Source organism: Coffea eugenioides, unplaced genomic scaffold (genome assembly GCF_003713205.1).
Source record: "Coffea eugenioides isolate CCC68of unplaced genomic scaffold, Ceug_1.0 ScVebR1_89;HRSCAF=429, whole genome shotgun sequence".
NCBI lineage: Eukaryota > Viridiplantae > Streptophyta > Magnoliopsida > Gentianales > Rubiaceae > Coffea > Coffea eugenioides.
Genome location: NW_020864778.1, coordinates 42,617 through 57,524, shown reverse-complemented (window position 1 = coordinate 57,524; position 14,908 = coordinate 42,617). Strand labels below are relative to the sequence as shown.

Genomic DNA, 14,908 nt, shown 5'->3' with positions numbered 1-14,908 from the left:
TTAGGATTAACTTTTTGTACACTGATAGTGCAGTAATTTTTTTTTTACACGAATAGCTATGGTTGTATGGCACACATGCATGATTTGAATTTCAAATTTGAATTTACATTATGCGGCATGATCTAAACTTGCTAGTGTAAAGAAAATTGTACACTGATAGTGTATTAAAAAGTTATCCATAAATTTATAGATTAATTTTTATACACTAATAGTGTAGTGATTTTTTTTTTTTACACTAGCAACTATAGATGCATGACACATATGTATGATTTGAATTTTAAATTTGAATTCATATTATATGTCATGATCTAAACCTGCTAATGTAAAATAAATATTGTATACAGACATTGTACAAAAAAACTTACTCTAAATTTAAAACATGTGCACAATTTGTTATTTTTGTACGTTATCTTGTTTATAAAACTTGCAAAATATAGAAAAGATGCTAATTAAAACAACTTGTTTCTTAAATTTTTTTTAAAACTAAAGAGCGCCAAGAAATACCAATTGAAATTTGTGAAGAAATTACAGAAACTCTGTTTATTGAGAAGGTGGATATTAATACAAACTGGTAATATGTAGCTTAGTTATTTTGACAAAGAATTTTGGAAGAATATTCTATTCTGCAGGAAGAGGCTGTAACTTGAGGGGTTGACGTAACAAAAGTTATTCAACAAGAAAATAATGTGCAAAAGACTGCAATATGATCTTTCCGCCCCGATCTTTCCGCCCCCGGATGGAAAGAGCTGCATAACAGTTCTCATCTTTTCATTCCTTCTCCAAATATTGGTGCCATCTTCACTCCACCGTTTTGTCTCTCCATATTTCCTTCCCAACCTAACAATTTGAAGTTGCCACATAAACCACAAAATAAAATTTCAGAAAATTGATTCTACATAGGTAAATGGGACGGTGCAATTATGATTTTTAGTTTACGCTCCTAGACTTTGTTTAACGTGTGAGATGAGGCCATCAAAAGACAAATTCAACTGGTTAAGTTGAAAGATGAATAAGCTGTTTAAGTTCAAAGGTGTAAATTTACGACTTTTGTAGCATTTGGGAAAAATCTCCCCAGATATATTATATTGTAGACGTTTTCTATTCTGTGCACTTAGAGCATAAGATAAGCATACAAAAATATGAGGCAAGCAAATGTACACCAAAAAACATTGATATTACAACCTACTCCCCCAGCCCCCCCGGGAATTGTTTTCACCTTTTGTGTTGTGAATTTATATTTTTTCCAAACAAGAATAGATAGGCACCACCTTTTATTCTTGTCCTTAAACAAAGAATAAAAGAACAATATGGTGCTTTTATTACAGTTTTTACATCTTTTGCAAAATTAAAATACTTTGTCAAACTAAAATATCTTCAGAATGTTTTCTTTTGAGGGCATCTATACGTACTAAAAGAGAGACAAAGAATTTACCAAGGGACATATCAAAGTCACGGTTTCTGAGCTCACGGTACTCTTGACACAAGGCACAGAATTCGCAGCAGAAATGAACAAGACAATCTCCACGAGGGCTTTCAGGCAACATATATTGCTGCCTCATCTTAGAACGATAGAAACAAGAGTCAATGCATCCGCAACCAGTTGCAAGACAGATCAGGCCATAAAACCCTCCACTTGCTGCACAAGCTGCAAACCACCAAAAAAGTAGTAGTAATAAACGTAATAATGCATTAATTACTAAGTGTCAGAGGTACTATATATATATCCGATATTTATATATTTTTTTCTATTAATATCTTCACTTACGAGTCGTTTCTTTGTCTACAATTTCTGCAATTTGTCCAAACGTGTTGGGAAAGGGTACCAGTACAGGCACACAATATCAGAGTTAGTTCAGAACAAATTTCTCTTTCCCCAAGTACCAATTAAAACAGGAACAAATCAAATCACCAAGTAATAATGCCAGCAGTGATAATAAAGTGTAAGAAAAATAAAAGGCATAGGACACCAAGATTTTTACGTGGAAAACCTAATTGGGAAAAACCACGGGACCTAATCCAATCAAAATCTCCACTATCACAATAATAAGAATACACAGGTCTATCCGAAATATTCGAACGACAATAATATCACCACCACCAACCAAGTGAAATTGCTACAAAATTATTCCCAAAAACTACAACTGTCAAAGAAGTGAGTTTGGAAATATGTTACCAAACGAAGAGGAAATTTAAAATCTGAACCGGTAGATGAGTAGAGCTTGACAAGAGGATCACGTGTGTAAAATTTCGTCTTAATCGGGTTTCAAATCACCCTCCAATCAAAACCTTGAAGCTTCTCTCTCTCTAGCTATTTCTCTCTCTTCGTGTCTCTCAAAAGTGGCGTCTGGCTCTTTTTCTCGCACGAAGACCGAAGCTTGAATGCAACGTGCGGCTACTCCCTTTTTTTTTGTTTTTAAGTCAACCTTGACTTAAACCTAAATTGTTTGGTTTTGTGGTTTGGCCCACAAACCCAACAATCTCCCCCTCCAGCTTATTTGAGGGGCTCCACCAAACCTGTTTTTTGTCTACAAAACAAGAGTTTCTCCTTAGGTAATGGCTTGGTCAACATGTCAGCACCATTATCATCTGTATGCACCTTCTCAAGTGTCAATAACCTGGAATCTAGTACTTTCCGAATCCAATGATACCTCACATCAATGTGTTTGGATCAAGAGTAAAATGTAGAGTTCTTACACAAATGAATAGCACTCTGACTGTCACAGTAAAGATTATACTTGTCTTGTTTCATACCCAACTCCTGAAGGAATTTCTGCAACCAAAGAGTCTCCTTGCATACTTTAGTGGTTGCAATGTACTCCGCCTCTATACTAGAAAGGGCGATACACTTCTGTAACTTATTTTGCCATAACACTACTCCCCCTGCAAAGATCATCAAGTACCCAAATGTGGATTTCCTATTATCAAGATCACCTGCCATATCTGCATCAGTGTATCAATCTAGTATAGTTTTACCATTGCCGAAACATTGACATAATCTAGAAGTTCCCTTGAGATACCTGAAAATCCATTTGACAGGATTCCAAAGCTCCTTACCAGGATTAGAGAGATACCGACTGACTACTCCAACTGCATGAGCAATATCTGGCCTGATGCAAACCATAGCATACATCAAGCTACCAACAGTCGAAGCGTAAGGAATCTTCTTCATGTCTTCTTTATCTTTCTCACTTGTAGGATTCTGTTTGATATTCAATTTAAAGTGACCTGCAAGTGGAGTTGAGACTTCCTTAGCATTACTCATGTTAAACCTGTTGAGCACTTTCTCAATATATTTTTCTTGAGACAACCAGAGCTTCCCATTTTGCCTGTCACGTGAGATTTTCATCCCCAATATTTGTCTAGTCGGGCCTAAATCCTTCATTGCAAAAGATTTACTTAATTCCTTTTTCAACCTGTCAATTTTTATAGTATCACGGTCAACAATCAACATGTCATCAACATATAGCAAGAGAATAACAAAATCACCATCTGAAAAATTTTTCACATAAACACAGTGATCAGATGTAGTCCTGTGGTACTTATAGTCTATCATGAAAGAGTCAAATTTCTTATACCACTGTTTCGGTGCCTGTTTCAACCCATACAAATTCTTCTTGAGACGGCATACAGGATTTTCCTTGCCACTTTCTTTGAACTCCTCCGGTTGCTCCGTGTAGATCTTCTCTTCCAAGTCGCCATGTAGGAAGACTGTTTTCACAACAAGTTGTTCACTCTCCAAATTCAAGTTGGCTGCAATACCAAGAACAACTCGAATTGATGACATTTTACCACAGAAGAGAAGATTTCTTCAAAATCTATACCCTACTTTTGACTAAATCCCTTCACAACCAATCTTGTTTTGTACTTTGGTTGTGAGCTATGCTCCTGAGTTTTCAACCTGTAAACCCATTTATTCTTTAGAACTATCTTGCCCTTAGGCAGTTTCACTAACTCATAAATGTAATTCTCATGCAGGGGCACCATCTCCTCTTGCATGGATCGCAACCAATTTTCTTGTTCTCATGCTCTAAAGCTTCACTGTAGGACTCTGGCTCTCCTCCATCTATTAACAACAAATATTCATGAGGATAATATCTACTAGAAGGTCTCCTCTCTCTGGTAGATCTCCTAATCTCATCTTGTGGTGGCGGTGGTGGAGTAGGTGGTGCTTCATGCTCAACTTCATCAGTAGTAGAATTATCATCATCATTAACATCCTCTCTCTGCTCTATCTCAACTCCCCCTTGATTAAATTCAACAGGCACTGGAATTGGATCTGGATCTGAATTTGAACTAGCAGGAATGTCGTCTGAGAATTTTGAATTATCACCTTTATCAATGTCTTCAATGGTTTGATCTTCAAAGAAGACAACATCTCTACTCCTGATCACCTTCTTCTCGATAGGATCATACAACCTATAACCAAAATCTTCATGTCCATAACCCAAGAAAATGGATTGTTTTGATTTTATATCAAGTTTTGACCTCTCATCCTTAGTAATATGAACAAATACCCGGTAACCAAAAACTCTCAAATGTTTAAAGGACACATCTTTTTCCGTTCATACCCTCTCTGGGATATCACCATCTAGAGGAACTGATGGAGAAAGATTTATCAAATCAACTGCAGTCCTCATTGCCTCACCCCAAAAGGGTTTTGGCGGTTTAGCATTAGAGAGCATACATCTAACTCGCTCAGTGATGGATCTGTTCATCCTCTCTACTACTCCATTCTCTTGAGGAGTTTTTGGTACAGTTTTCTCTAATCGTGATTCCATGGGACTTGCAATAGATTTCAAATGGTCTTCTGTACTCATCACCATTATCAGCACGAATACATTTTAACTGCTTGTCAGTCTCTCTTTCAATTTTGCTGTGAAAATCTTTAAACACATCCAAAATCTAATCTTTGGATTTCAAAGTAAAACACCAAACCTTTCTAACAAAGTTATCAATAAAAGTTACAAAATAAATAGCACCATCAAGAGACTTATCTTTCATATAGCAAACATCAGTGTGCACTAATTCTAATGGATTCAATTTTCTAGATGAAAAAAAAATTTTGAATGCAACTCTGTTTTGTTTCCCATAAATGCAGTCAATACAAGGTTTAAGTGCATTACCTCTAACTTCAGGTAGGAGTTGTTTGCGAACGAGTGTCTGAATCCCCTTTTCACCCATGTGCCCAAGTCGCCTATGCCACAGATCAATTGATGAATCACGAACTGCATTGACTTCTCCCTTCCCCAACTTGTCTTGCATCAAGTAGAGGGTACTCTGTTTCTTTTCTCTAACAATAACAAGATTTCCTTTGCTAAGTTTTCATTTGCCTCCACCTTGCAAGTTATGGTAACCCTCATCGTCAAGTTTTCCTGTAGAGATAAGATTAAGGCGAATATCAAGGACATGTCGAGCATTTTTTAATATCAGCTGGCACTCAGAATCTGTATCCAAATATATGTCTCTCATGCCAACAATTTTGCATGAGATCTCATTTCTCATCCTAACATATCCAAAACTTCTTCGGTGTAGATTGAGAAGAAATGCCTGTGAGGAGTAACATGGTAGGATGCACCCGAATCAACTACCCAATCACTGTCATAATGAATAATATTCACCTGACCATCATCACAGAACACAAACATATCATCATGAGTTTCCGTAACTGCTGTAGTCTCTTCATCACCTTTTTCCTTCGCCTTACCCTTCTTCTCAGCTTGTTCCCGTTTTAGGATTCTGCACTCCTTCATATAATGTCCATTCTTTTTACAATAATAGCATGCAACATTTTTTCGCTACTCAGACCTGCCTCTAGATTTGTCAATCCTATTGTGGGGTCCTTTACTTTTGCTTCTCCCTCTTCTTTCTTTCTTTTCTGTCACCAGGGCCTGGAAGTCATAGATAATTCCTTGTTCCTTCCTCCTGAACTCTTCATTCATCACGGCCTCTTTTGCAATAATCATGGTCAACACACCATTTGGAGCTGAATTACTGACGGAGACCACCATAGTTTCCAAACTATCCGGTAGTGAACTGAATAATAATAAAACTTGCACTTCATCATCCCATTTCAAATTTAACGTAGTTACCTGGTTTATCAATCCCTGAAAATTACTCAGGTGTTCAATTATATCTTCCCCATTCTTATATCTCATCCGAGTAATCTGTTTCAGACAACTAATTTTGTTCAAACCGGTCTTCCTTTCATACATACTCTTAAGCCCTTTCCATAATACATCAGTTCTGGTGTTATTAGCAAAATGTTGAAAAATAGTTTGACCAATCCATTTTCTAATATTACCAACAGTTTTCGTATGCATAACAGCCCATTTTTCATCACTCATATCATTTTGTCTGCCTTTATCCCCTAGAACAGGTTCAAATAAATCTCTACAATGCAAGTAGTCTTCCATTCTGGACTTTTAAATTGAATAATTAGTCGCATTCAATTTTATCATGCAACCACTATTCGAATCATCCATTTTTAACCAGTACAAATGAGCAGTCTAACTGCTCTGATACCACTTGTTGGGAAAGGGGTACCAGTACAGGCACACAATATCAGAGTTAGCTCAGGACAAATTTCTCTTTCCCCAAGTACCAGTTAAAACAGGAACAAATCAAATCACCAAGTAATAATGCCAGCAGTGATAATAAAATGCAAGAAAAATAGAAGACACAGGACACCAAGATTTTTACGTGAAAAACCCAATTGAAAAAAATCACGGGACCTAATCCAGTCAAAATCTCCATTATCACAATAATGGGAATACACAGGTCTATCCGAAATATTCGAACGACAATAATATCACCACCACCAACCAAATGAAATTGCTACAAAATCACTTCCAAAAACTACAACTGTCAAAAAAGTGAGTTTGGAAAGGTGTTACCAAACGAAGAGTAAATCTGAAATCTGAACCGGTAGATGAGTAGAGATTGACAAGAGAATCGCGTGTGTAAAATTTCGTCTCAATCAGGTTTCAAATCACCCTCCAATCAAGATCTTGAAGTTTCTCTCACTCTAGCTATTTCTCTCTCTTCGTGTCTCTCAAAAGTGGCGGCTGGCTCTTTTTCTCGCACGAAGACCGAAGCCAGAATGCAACGTGCGACTGCTCCCTTTTTTTTTTGTTTTTAAGTCAACCTTGACTTAAACCTAAATTGTTTGGTTTTGTGGTTTGGCCCACAAATGGGTTGGCCCACAAACCCAAATGTTATGCATGGAAGCTAACAAGTCAAGCAACCTGTAATAAAGTAGAAAAACACACTATAAGCATGAGAATAACATGGTATATTTCTTGGCAAAAGAAAAAAAAATGCTGTATATCAAGTTTTTATTTCTTGTTTTCCCCCTCTTTAATGAATGGATACTCTGAGATAGAGCGAGAAAAGAGTTATTTTACCAATATGTAAACTATATAGGCTCTGAGTACAAATTTTGGCATAATGGTAATTATCTCGTAATACTGGAACTCATCTGGAAATAACATCATGGAGACTGTAAAGTGTGATAGGTAGGTGCTTAATGCAGATATCATAGGTTCGATATTCTCAATAGTTACTAATTCTAATTAAGGTGTTAAATAAATCTCATAAGATTATGATCGTTACCATTTAATATCTAGAAACATGGAGAAATATTTAAAAACCAAAAAAAAAAAGAAAAATTGAAGATGGTTTCTTACAATTTGGGACATCCGAGAAGCAGTCAAAAAGACCAGTGGACCAGAATCCTGGAGTTTTACTCTCAAACTGAGATGGTGTTTGATGAGTATTATCACCAATACTACAATTTTTGTACTCAAATAAAGATGATGTATAGAGGAGCGAAGATAAGTAGATCAATGATAAGATGAGGGATAATATTGATTTGATATATATATATGTCCTTTATTGCAGGCATAGATAGTGTGTACGAAATCTGCAATTGACTAATTATGCATGCAACTATTACACCATGTTTCTCAAACTTGTCTCCTCAGTTTGTTATTCAATTGAGGGGGCTGAACCAATGGAAGAAGTAGATTTAGACTTCTTGAATATTCTTAATACAGTTTTTTAATCAATTTCTTGAGCTTCATTTTGACACGCAATGTTGAAGTAACAAAATAATTTGACGCCCCCATGTATGACGAACACTAGGTAGCTTCTTGTGTGGTACAGGTCGAGAACTGTATACGTTATTTAGTTCTGTGATTCATATTTGATTAGTATTATACGTTCTCTTCCAGATTTGGCGTCCAGTTGAAAAATCCTTGGAGTTGAAATTTGTGAAGAAAGGTGAAAGTCTTTGCTAACCTCTGAAATTTCTTTTGCGGAATAAAAGTACACATGAATTTTGGTCAACCTGGTTCTAGATGTGTAGCAAATCGTTCTCAACAAGTGACTACCCCAGTACCAGTTGAAAAATCCTTGGGAGTTGAAATTTGTGAAGAAAGGTGAAAGTTTTGGCTAACCTTTGTGAAATTTCTTTGAGGTATAAAAGTACACGTGAATTTTGGTCAGCCTCTAGATGCGCAGTGAAGTCGTTCCCAACAAATGACTGCATCAGTAGTTGATATGAATATAATCGGAGTGTTTTGATAAAATTGAAGTTTTAAAACTAAAATTTAAAATCTAAAATCTAAAATTTGAAATTTGAATTCATTAAATTACTGAATTGTTAAGTACTAAATTTGATACGTTTGAATGTTTATTATATTAAATGATAAGTGAATAATTTATCACTTATTTTTTGGAGTAAGTTTTGCTTGAAAAATTCAACGTCACTTAACTAATTTAGATATTTTATTTTTTGTTATCAAACGCATTTGAACATATTAAGATCTAAACTCATTAAATTTAAGTGCTAAACTGAATTATCAAATAGTGCATAAGTCTGAAAGATGTAATGTTTTAGTTAATTTTGACTAATAGAGCGCTGAACTTACACAACAAATACAACAAATTTGTCATTTTTTATTTTTTCATTTATCCTTTCACCCCACCTCACATATAAGATTCTAACCTTAAACTTGATTGCGTGGAAAACTCTAAAAGCCTCATCGGACCAGTTATGATTTTCATCGTTTTACTATGAATGATGTGCGGATTGCAATGACAGCTCAAGTAAATTGAATTGGATTTTGAAAAAAAAAATATTTTTCTTTTCGCACCAACGCATGACAGCGAATTGGACTCCATCAATAGTCTCTTTGAAGACGATGCTAGATGACCATGTTACCTTTTCCATTAGTATTGCTCAATTTTGAGCCTGCCAAATGCCACAAACAGTCGCAGCTTAGTGCCTACGTAGAATTCATCGGACCAAGAAACTGCACCTCTAAAAATGAAAGTCCATTCTGGACTGAAGTCCATATTGCCATAATCCTTTTTAGTCCCTTAACTTTTAATTTCTTCATGTAATTCTTTATCTTTGGATTCATATCCATTAGTCCTTAATCTTAGCAAGTTAAATATACCCTTTTCATTTCCATTTAGGTGTAATGATCACTTGGCTCATCACCAAATCCACCGCGTCAATTTCATGAATAATAGACAATCAAGTCATCCACAACAAGAGTTTACTTGACTAAAAGCAAAGATGATGAATCATTAACTCCAAAAAAAATTTTGAAAAAAGGGAACCCCGCACGTGACAAACACAGGGAGGACAACCATGTTTTGCAAGGAACTCATTTGTGCTTTATACTACATTTCTAAAAGGGTTAAATTACTAAAAGGCCTTTTGTAGTTTACCAAATATTCACCTTAACTTCTTATAGTTTAGAAACCTACATTTTAGTATCTCGTGGTTTTAACTAAATTAAAACTTGAACAAAAACCATCTAAACTAATAGTTGCATGTGAAATGTTAGAATTGTCGTTTATAAATAATAGGACTAAATACCATAAAGCCCCTTGTAACTTATTGAACGTCCAACTTGACTCCTTGTGGTTCAAGACCCTACATTTTAGCCTGTGGTGGTAAACAATCTTAATAACTCCTTTAAAAACTGCATTCTTAACTCTCTGTAGTTCGAAAACTTACATTTTAACCCATCGTGGTAAACAATCTCAATAAATCCTTTAACAACTTCAAAAACCTACATTCTAGCCCCCTCTTGGCAAACAATCTCAATAAGTTCTTTAACAACTATGTTCTTAACTCTTTATGATTTGAAAGCCTATATTCTAGCCCCTTATTATAAACAATTTTAATGAGTCCTTTAACAACAACATTCTTTTAGCAAGGCAAATGGCTATGGTAGGACTGTTTGAATGGATAAGGATAAGGCTAATGCAATGAATTCAATTTAGTTAAATCCATGAGCTGTTAAAATATAAATTTTCGAACTATAGGGAGTCAAATTGAATATTTGGCAAACCACTGAAGATTTTTGGTATTTAATCCTATTACTTAGAAAGAGCAATTCTAACACTTCCCGTGCAATCATTAGTTTAGACATTTTGTGCCCAAATTTCAATTCAGTTAAAACCACGGGGGGCAAAAATATAGGTTTCCAAACTATAGGAAATTAAGTTGAATGTTTGGTAAACTACAAAGGACTTTTCAGTATTTAATCCTATTATTTATAAAGGACAATTTTGACATTTCACATATAACCATTAGTTTGGATGATTTTTGTTCAAGTTTCAATTTAGTTAAAACCACGAGATACTGAAATGTAGATTTTCTAAATATAGAGAATTAAGTTGAATATTCGACAAACTACACGAGGCTTTTTAGTAATTTAACCCTTTCTAAAAAGCAAAGATGATGAATCATTAACTCCAAAAAAATTAAACAAAAAGGGAACAATTATTTATTCCACAAATTGTTTTATTCAAAGCTTATAATCCATACGAATGTACAACGATAGAAATGATGCATCCTGGTATAAGCATCTTACTTTTCAATATTCATTCATTTTTCCAATCATATTTCTTCTGCAAACCACTGATTGAAAGAACATAAAAACCATCTTGTTTAACGGTCCAAGATTTCGTAACGCCGCTGATTGGGAGTATTAAAAAATTAAGATTTTAAAAAATGCGCATTAAAAAAAGGTTGTTGTACAACAACTATTTTTCATTAATATATTACAGGTAATCAGATCCAAATGGTTATACCACTTCTTTTTAAAAAGGCTTGGTCATGTTGACTAAACCAACTTCCAATAATAAAAAAAAGCTAGGAAAATTGCATTCTATAATAAGTAAAATTTACATGCAATCAGTAAAATCATAACCATACGGGAAAAAGTTAGAAAACTCTAAAATGTACTATTTTTATGCCTTTTCTTTATCTGTTAGAATAATAATCACATATTGAGAAGAAACGATGTATTAATAAAATGGTGTGAACTGTACAAGAACAGTATATCTGTATTTACTTTATAGTCTACTCGAAAATAGGAATACCTAATACAACTAATGCAAATAATAACACCATTTGTGGAAGTCAATCTTCAATCAAGGATTCGAAACTAATGCAATGAATGGGGAAATTAACAAAATACAATGTAGACATTGATACAAAAAATGTGGACATTTTTTGTATCAATGTCTACATTGTATTTTGTTAATTTCCCCATTCATTGCATTAGTTTCGAATCCTTGATTGAAGATTGACTTCCACAAATGGTGTTATTATTTGCATTAGTTGTATTAGGTATTCCTATTTTCGAGTAGACTATAAAGTAAATACAGATATTCTGTTATTGTACAGTTCACACCATTTTATTAATACATCGTTTCTTCTCAATATGTGATTATTATTCTAACAGATAAAGAAAAGGCATAAAAATAGTACATTTTAGAGTTTTCTAACTTTTTCCCGTATGGTTATGATTTTACTGATTGCATGTAAATTTTACTTATTATAGAATGCAATTTTCCTAAATTTTTTTTATTATTGGAAGTTGGTTTAGTCAACATGACAAAGCCTTTTTAAAAAGAAGTGGTATAACCATTTGGATCTGATTACCTGTAATATATTAATGAAAAATAGTGGTTGTACAACAACCTTTTTTGACTCAGAATAACTCATGAAGAAAGTGAATAACATTATAGTTGTTTTACACAAGGAAATTAAGAGATGATCTCTGAGTCATTGCGATTTTAATAAAAATAACTATTTTTATAATATTACTTAATCCCAATAATTATAGATAATGCATATCCTTAAATGGTTTGAGTATTTAATTAATTCTTGTTTCATCCCAAGTCAATGATACAGATTTTTATTAAAAGCAGAAATTTGTTCCAAATTACAAAAAGAATTGAAATTTGACAATGTTGATAAATTTATAGTACAAAATATAACATGTGAAATATATCTTAATGATAGCGCAGTAAAAATTATCAAGTGGGTTAGAAAGACAGTAAAAGTGTGTAAAAGTACTTTATTAAGCGAATCTCAACTCTCAAGTGGGTTATAATCTTTAACGGAGAACAAGGGAAATTATAACTCAGAATTCTGTCCAAGTATTTTGCTTGGGAGAGTAATCATGAGCATTGATGAGGTAAAATCTGCCATTATTTACTATATATACGTAAATGGAATTTTTTAACGGGTGCTCTAGCACACCAAATATTCACCTAACCTACTATATATATATATATATCCTCCTTTACATTTTTCCATTAAATCTTGTCTACCCGCCTTTATATTTATTTATTTTCTCTAATTAATCTTATATTTTCAAAAATATAACACATGAAATATATGTACATAAATAAGTTATACATCGCCCAATAGCATATGTTATGGTTCTTGTTTCTACTACTATTTCTTTCGCCATCTCTAAAGAACTTATTTTCCTCCTCCTCCTTTTTTTATTTCTTTTTTCCATTTTCAAGTTAAAACTTTTGAGAAGTGAGAAGGCCACTCCCTAGTGTGTGGACCACGAAACGTTCTGATTCAATAAATTCAACCAAAACACATTTGGTTCAACTTTTCGATTTGGAGAAAACATGGACCAAGCGATGAAATCTTGTTCATTGTATTGGTGATTGGAGAGAAAATCGGACAAACAAGGTGGGACATATGGACAAGGGATTTTAGGTGCATTGTATTGTCATATCCAAAAGCAAATGATTCCACTTGTGCCACAAGTTGGAACATAAAATAAATTACATCACCAGGAATTTACGGATTAGAATTTTAGGTATAAAGAATAATCAAACTACTACGAATTTAAGTTTTCTTTTTGTTGAGTAGAATATTCATATGTATCAGGAACCTCTTAGTTCTCAAGTGACATCGGCTGATTGTTCATTCCTTCATCTGAAAATGTTGCAGTTAGTGACGTAACAATTTCTGGTTTCTGAGTGAAGCTTTAGGAGACAATGGGGGTTTGGACTTCAATTGGTCTTGCTTGACTATGGCGCACCAATCGGTGTTGCTGATGGTGGTCGGATAACTCTCTGGAGTTGGTGGGATTGGTGTTTAGCTTTAGCCTATGGAGATGGAGTTTAACTACTAGATTCTAAAACTTCGATTGTAATTAACGTTCTTTAAGAGAGACGAGAGGCAATTTCCTCTAAAAAGGTGAAAAAGAAAGGTGTTGGAATGCTAGAATACAATTGTGGAGTGCATATATCATCAGCCATATTGTTTACTACAGAAGTAAAGAGTACCTGCAATTGCAAACCAAGTTACGCTCTTGCCATTGTCCTACACTATAATATTCATAGTTATCGTATTTAGTTCTTTTCTCCCCTTTGCAGATTCTAGATTACATCATGAGGAATTTAAGTGGTTAGAGTTTTAGGCATAAAGGATAATCAACCACTAAGTTTTCTTTTTACTATAATTTTAGAAAATTTTGATTTTATCCTACTAATTTGCTCATGTACCCTCACATGCCAAACAAAATAATATAGTTTTAGGTATTGGGCAGTAGAAAATGTTTACCCTGCTAATTTGTAATTTATGCCCTCAATCAATAATTTTCTAGGTAAATTACACTTTATGTCCCTGTGGTTTAGTACTTTTTTACATAACACTCTACAGTTTCAAAAACTATAAATAACTCTCTCATAGTTTGGATTAAAGAGTCAAAATGACGAAATTTACATTTTATAATGGAGTCAACTAAAATATCAAAAATATCCCTATATAAAGTTGAAAATTATTTATTAACCACAAGGGGAATATATTTTGAAAATCATAAGGGGGTTATATGGTAAAATATAAAACTATAAGGGATTAGAGTGTGATGCATATTATGCTTATATATTTTAGTCACTTCAACCATTTTGGTTTTTAAACAAGAATAATTTCGACATTTTCATGGATTTCATTACGAATGATTATTTTCATTATTTAGACATTTTAATCCAAATTATGAGATGGTTACATGTATATTTTAAAACTATAGAGAGGTTATGTGAAAAAAAAACTATACCACAGGAGGGTAAAGTGTATTTTGTCCTAATTTTCTGGCTCTACCGCTGCTCTTTTTCTCATATTACTTGTACAATGATGGACTAAAAGAGAAGGACGCATTCCCTTTCCTCCTTTCCTCGCCATAATGAAGTCAGCAATATTGATATTTTATGTTGTTTTCTTCATATTTAGTTATGATATTTATAGTTAAGCAACTCAATTTTTTTTCCTGTGTTAAATACTAGAAATAATTATGATCTAACCAAGAAAAGAAAGAAAATGAGATTAATTGGAGAATTTTATACTTGATATGACGCATTTAGAAAGAACAACTGTATCTCAAACTGCTCATTTAAAAAATAAAAATAAATAAATAAAATTACACTGATTCATAACTTGCAACAAAATAAAAGGAAGTATATAGGAAATGATGATACAATCTTTTTATAAGATTTAGATGTCATTATTCAATCATCAACAGTATTCAAGTGTGATGTCCACGGGGTACTCAACGATCCATTCCTCCTTGAACAA

General features: G+C 33.7%; 1 pseudogene; it reads right to left on the bottom strand.

The window, feature by feature from the left end:
• Positions 1–760: 760 nt before the first annotated feature.
• On the bottom strand, positions 761–8,548 carry LOC113759077 (annotated as a pseudogene).
• Between the last annotated feature and the right edge of the window lie 6,360 nt (positions 8,549–14,908).